The following is a 7,220-nucleotide window of genomic DNA, read 5'->3' as shown; positions in this document are numbered from 1 at the left end:
TGCATCTGTTGCACCAACATCAACCATCTTATTTCAGCTGACATGACTCCCCCAAATCTCCAATTCATCATCATCAAACACTCATTATAGAGATCCCACATTTGGATGATGAAGAACACAAATAGACCATTGAGACGAGGGGTGAATAAACAATGATTTAAAAATTTAACTTTCTAACCAATCAAAGCATAGATAACAAAATGCATGCGGAGAGATCAAAGAAACATTCACACATGAAGAAAACACATGACACCAAATATACGAGGAAAACCCATGGTGGGTAAAAACCTCGGTGAGAAATGTTGCTAGAGTCTACTCCTCTAATCCAACCTCACAATAAATATTTTTGATTACAAATTTTATGGGCACCAACCGAAAGGAGCACCAACCCTTGATTTTAGGAGCACCTACTCCTATTATGAGCACCCACTCAAATGAAATACAATGACTTAAAGATTTAATTCAAATACAATTTATCACCTTGTTACAAATTAATTTTTTAACTCACTGATTTGGATGATGTTGCTCTGCGGCTCTGTTAGCTCTCCAAGGTCTCTTCACTACCCTCTATCCTCTGCTACACAACTCAGTCTTCTACGCTTGTTCTTTGTTTTTGTCTTCCTAAAGATGTATACTCTATGCCAATACAATCTTGACACACTATCTTTCTTCATGTGACTGAAATTCACAATTGCACACCTCTGCTCGGTATCATGAACTCCCTAGTCTTAGATCTTTCTCTCTACTTGTCTTTGCTTTCACACTTGTCTACAAGCACTCTTTTGGTCTCACACAACTCTTTTCTATCTCCCTAGTCTACTCACCCTCTCTCTCTATTTCACACTCTCCAAACTCTATGTGTTTCTCACGCACATTTCACTTCCTATCCCATGCACTCTACTCTATCACTCAAATCCCCTTTACCATCACCTTGTTAGGTGACAATATCTCCATTCTATATTTCCCTCCAAAAATGGACAGCTCAAAAAAATAAATTATTCTATGCTAGTCCTTTGGAAACCACCATTAAATGCTTCTCCATCTAGTTATTGATCCATATCTGAAATTATATTACTACAAAGAGTAATCTCTATGTGCTCCTGTCATGTTGACTGACTGTGAAATCTAGTTGACATAGAGAATTTTCACTTCTTTTTGGAGCCACTCAATCACCCACAAATATGCCTCCATTAAATGTAGCTACTTGTCATCAATACTGATTAGACTGCAAGCTACCATGTTTGGTAAATTCATGAGATCCATCTCTTTAAGCAAAACCTTTGGGTTATAATTTTTTCTCCAGCTACATGTCTTCATCATCTCCTATTCATCTGGTCAACCTTGGTCAATGATCCATGTGGCCCACACAACCAATGACATCCATTTTCCCCCTTTACCACATTACCATAGGAAGCTTGGCAATGTAAGGGATACTATTGGTGGTATAGCAGTAATTGTTATAACTTCAATATGCCGACATGAAGAAATTTGGGTCTTGTCGAACATGAGGGTCACACCAAAAAAAACAGGCAAGAAAATGGACTCCAAACACTACATAGTTGGACCAAAGAGAAATCACTAGATGGGACATGCAGACAAGGTGGACCCACCATCCCCTTTACTATATCACAAAGTGCTTGGTGGTCACAAAGAGTTGACCTGCAATATCATCTCACATTTACCACACAACCGCAAGGTGTTTGGCAGTCACAACCTATTGACCCATGGTACCCACTTATCGCTCAACTATAGATGGTCCACCCAAAGCGGTGATAGCCTCTGTGAGGCCATGGTAACATCAACCACAAACCATGCTACCATAGTAAATTAGACACGGAGGAGTTTACCACATGTGATGTAGTGGTAACACTAACCACTCACGCACTACCACAATGATCATGGAAGGAGGGAGCTCATGACCAGTAGGGTCGTGGTAAAAGCTCCCACATACTACATAATCACAAAGAATATTGAAGGGGGAAATTTGCATGCAGGGTAGTGATAAATGTCAGCTAAACCATTTTCTATGATCATGCATTGATCAACCATGAAACCAAATTGAGATATCACTTTTGCAACATTAACCAGATCAATCTACATCTGAATATTGTTAACATCAATGACAATATTATGCCAACAAATGATCCCAATCATATACCACCAACTCTCCCATTAGCAGAATCTGCAAGATCCTATAGACATCCTCCAAGGTCACTCACATCTCCCTAGTTAGTAAGTGAAATGTGCAATGCTCATCATACCATCTCTCAGCTAATGCAAATAGTAATTTGAGGTTTGCCCTGATCTCAGGCATAAAAGTGACATGTCATAACCCTAGGGTCCCTAGTATTTCATAATCATCCTTTGCTAGCTGCGGTCTCAACCTCTGCATGCATGGGAATCTCTCTTGAGAATCTAGTGGCACTAATATAGCCTACAATTACAAAATCTAAATTGCATTAGCATCAACTTTATCAACTTTATCCTATCAATATTTTTTTAGCTTTAATCCTAGAAAGCTTTAACAACTCTATCAGCTCTATCAACTTCTTCAATAGCATCTATATATCATATTTACTGCTTTAAGCTTTAGTTGTTACTCAACCTATCCCATTGAAGCAACTATCAAATTCTATCAATCCAACTAATCATCCTATTTGTCACATTTTTCTATCACACTTGCAACTTATTTTGCTCCTAATCTTGCATTGCAATCATATGCATGTTGATACTTGACATAAACATGCTAAGAATTCATATATGTAGTTTCCTATCAAATCTATGTGTTGAAAAATATATATGCATTTTTGTTAACCACATACGTACTACAAAAACCTATACACATTGGCATTTCATATATATAGTTTTACATTACAAAAAAGCACTTTTACAACATGCATATGTCCTGGTTGTGCCATATATACACTTTTACAGCCCATATACAAATTTTTGGCCTAAACCTATATTGTTGCATTTTTGGCTAACTAACTTTTGGACCCTATTTATGATGCAATAAATGTACAACATGTTGGAAATTTGGAGGAATTGATTATGTGTTGCATTGATGTTTATCATTGATGTCAACACTAGTTGTTTTGCTATCTACCGGCTTCCGGTAGAGTGGTTGGTCTTTGATGTTGATCTGGAGATTTGTCTCTGGTTTTGGTTTGGCTATTAGAATTGGTTTGGATTGGTTATTCATGTGTTCCTAATATGTATCACATTCAGTTGATTCAAGATTTGATGATCTGGATGCTATCATATGTTCTAGTAAGCCTTTTGGTTACCAGTAAGGGTTTTACTGGCAGCACTTTGATGAAGATCTTTTGATGAAGCCAATAAGTGTTGTTGGTGCGGCTTCTAGAAGGTTATGAGGATGCTGATGATTATCATGTTCGTGTTCCAGTTGTTCATGGTGTTTCATTTTTCTTATGGCGACCTATTTTAGGTCCAATAGTTATTCTGTTAGGTTATGGACCGGTTTATGTAATGTGTTGGTTGATGCTCCTGATGCATCACCGGTTGGATTTATTGTTTGGTTTATCATTAGTTTTCAGGATTATGTAATGAATCTATTGTATTATCTTTTAGGTGGCCAATATAATTGTTTAGGTCTTGGGTTGGTATAAATATAATGTAAGATCTCTTTGTAGATCATATATATAGTTGGTAGGAAAAGGCTATGGGATTATCTATGTGCAAATAAAGTTGTAATCATATGTAGAGGTTTTGGTCGATCATAGGTGATCGAATTGGGTTTGTAAAAGAGGTTTAAGACCTCTAGTATTGAGCTTAACTAGAACTGTACTCAAGCATAGGAGATGTTATTCTTGTAGTTGATTCATCTTTTTGGATTGTAGTCTGGATTTATTTTGTAGTCAGTGATGCTCCTTTTGTGACGAGCAGTGTGCTCTAGGCTGTTGGCCTTCCTGTATGTGTAGGCCCCCCTTATTGTAATCACATACTTAGGATAAATGCTATCCTTCCCCCAAGCTCCTATTTATAAATGCTATAGACCTATTTGCTCATGGTTTTCCTTCGTGGTCCTTGTGATCCCCTGTGACCTATTATTGGCCTATTTTTTATTTGTCTAGCCCTATTGTGGCCTTTTTGCCATCTATCCTATCCTCTCTCTTGTTGAGAGACTACCTAAAATTTGTCATTTCTTTTCACCCAATCTCTTGAGGGGGCATACAACATTTGTAAACTAATGTTACTCTGATAAAGAGGGTTAATGGGCGAATAGATAGATACATCATGAAACTTGATAAAGAGGGTTAATTGTCTCCATATCAGTTCTCTAGGACTCTCTATCTATTGCCTCCTCTCCTCTGCAAGGCCAGTTTGTGGTTTTTGGTGGTGATTTTAATGCCATTACTTGTGATGATGATAAAATTGGGGGCATTCTACCGAATAAGCATATTATGGTTGATTTTACTACTTTCATTCAGAAAAATGGTTTGATGGATTGCAAAACTCTGAATGGTCCTTTTACTTGGACAAATATGAGGAAATCTTTTCCACAGATTTTTGAAAGGCTTGATCAATTTTTTATTTATGATAATTGGATCTCTTCAGATGTGGATGTTGTTGCTATGGTATTGCCCAATTCTAGATCTGATCATTTTCCAATTATGTTGTCTATTTTGGATGATAGAGCTCTTGGGAAGTCTTCGTTTAAATTTGAGCCTATATGGTTTAGAGATCATTCTTTTCTAATCCTCTTAGAATCTTGGTGGACCTTGGCCCCTTTTATTTCTGGAACTAGAATGTTTCGATTTGTCAAAAAGCTCGCCTTTGTTAAAGAAAAGATTAAGTCTTGGAATGTCTTACATTTTAAAAACATTTTCTCTGAGAAGGCTAGAATTCAAGAAGAGCTCAAAGTTTTAAATTCCGTGGTTATGAAAATTGGGATGGATTCTGATACCTTTGATAAACATAAACTATTAAATTCTCAACTTGAGGAAGTTCTCTCTCTCGAGGAAATCTATTGGCGGTAAAAATATAGGGATCTATGGCTTATTGATGGAGATAGGAACACTAAATTTTTTCATTCATCCACTAAATTAAAATGACAACGGAATAGGTTTTCTTGTATTCAAGATCCTGATGGGGTTTTTTTTTCAAAGGACAAGGATATTGCCACTAAGACTGTTTATTTCTTCAAATCTTTGCTAACTGAGGAATATTTTGTTTTTGATGATAGCTTTGCTTCGGCTATCCCTCAACTTATATTTGATGAGGATAACAACATGCTTATGGCTCCTTTTCTACTTAGGAAGTTAAGGAGGTTGTCTTTTCCATGGCATCTAATAATGCCCTCGGGCCTGATGGTTTTATTGCTCTATTTTTTCAAAAGTGTTGGTCTTTTCTTGGGGAGGAACTTCGTCTTGTTTTAGAGGAGGCAAGGTGTAATAGATCCATTTTGAAGGAATTAAATACAACTCTTATTGCCAACATTCCTAAATCAGAGAATCCTAAGTCTTTTGTTGATTTCTGCCCAATTGCATTATGTAATACTTTATATAATATTATCACTAAAGTGATCTCTATGCGGCTTGCCAAGCTTATTCCTAAGATTGTTTCGGGTGAGTAGGGTGGTTTTGCCTCAGGTAGGGAGATGGCGAAAGGTCCTATTGTGGCTCATGAGATTCTGCATTCTATCTCCCATCTTTCTATTCCTACCATGATTCTTAAATTAGATATGATGAAGGCTTATGATAGGATTAGTTGGTAGGCTCTCTCTTCTGTTCTTGAAAAAATTGGGTTTGGGGTGAAGTGGGTGAAATGGATCTATGCATGTATTTCTACTTCTATGTTTTCTATGATTTTGAATGGTTCCTCATGTGGTTTTTTTGCTTCTTCCAGAGGTCTTAGGAAAGGAGACCCTTTGTCTCCTTTCTTGTTTATTATTTTGGCTGGAGCTCTTAGTAGAGCTATTTTGGATGCTAGGGAGAGAGGTCTTTGGAAGGGAATTAGTATTCCACACATGGCTGTTAATCATTCTCATTGTCTTTTTGCTGATGATACGTTATTGTTTGGTCATGCCATTATGGGTGAAGAAAAGGTTATTAGTAGGATCATTAGGGATTACTATACATTCTCTAGTCAGAAGGTAAATAGTGCTAAATCTAAGATTTTGTTTTTTAATGTTTCCCCTTTGGTGCAATCAAGATTGACACATTTTTGGGGTTTCTCTATTGGTCAATTCCCTTGTAAGTATTTGGGGATTCCATTTTTCACTGGATCTGAGAAGCATAATTTTTGGGAAAGAATTTTTTCTTATGTTTCCTCAAGGGTTCTCCCTTGGTCTCACAAATGGCTCTATTTTTTAGGAAAAATTATGCTTATTAAGGCTATTTTAAATACGGTTCCTATTTATTTGTTGTCTATTTTAAAGGCTCCCAAGAAATCAGTTGCTAATTTGCAGTCAATCCTGAGGTCTTTTTTGTGGAATGATAATGTAAATAACAGGGCTTGCATCCCTTTGTTAGCTTGGGATAAGGTATGTTCTTAGAAATACAGGGGTGGTGCAAGGATTAGGGACTTAAGTAAACAAAATTTGGCTTTAGGTTCAAAATTAGTTTGGAAGTTATATAAGAAGCCCTCTTCTAAATGGGAATCTATTTTATTTGCAAAATACTTAAGAAATCATTCCAGGGAGCCGATCTTTACTACTTCCTTGATTCCTAAGGGTTCTGCAATTTGGAATTTCATGGCTGAATGTAGGTCTGTTATTCTTCCTAGTTTATCTTAGCTTGTACATAATGGTTGAAAAGCTATAATTTGGGAGGAAGTTTAGAATGGTTTCTCTGCTCTGACTAGTCTGAGAGATTGGTCGTCTCTTATGTCTCTTTTAAAATCTTCTCAAGGTTTATTTGTGGCTGATTATTTTTTTATGGATTCCTTGGGGCTTGTCCCTACTGCCAGATGGAAATCAGTAGAGTCTCTTCCAGTTGATCAAGAGCTCAAATCTACTTTTGTTGAGGAATTGCTTTATTCTGAGGCTGATGATGAGCTTATTTGGGTTCATTCAAAATCTGGGGAGTATTCAGTTAAGGATGGATATAAATATTTGTCTACTAATTGTAGGGGGGAGGTTTTCCCCTATTGGTTGTTTTGGCATGTTTCCTATCTTCCAAAGGCAGGAGCTTTTGCTTGGTTAGCTGTCCAAGATAGAGTTCTCATGGGTATGAGGCTAGATAGGCTTGGTATCACTA

The sequence above is a fragment of the Cryptomeria japonica genome, chromosome 11 (genome assembly GCF_030272615.1).
Source record: "Cryptomeria japonica chromosome 11, Sugi_1.0, whole genome shotgun sequence".
Classification (NCBI taxonomy): Eukaryota; Viridiplantae; Streptophyta; class Pinopsida; order Cupressales; family Cupressaceae; genus Cryptomeria; species Cryptomeria japonica.
Note: the sequence above shows the minus strand (reverse complement) of the source record.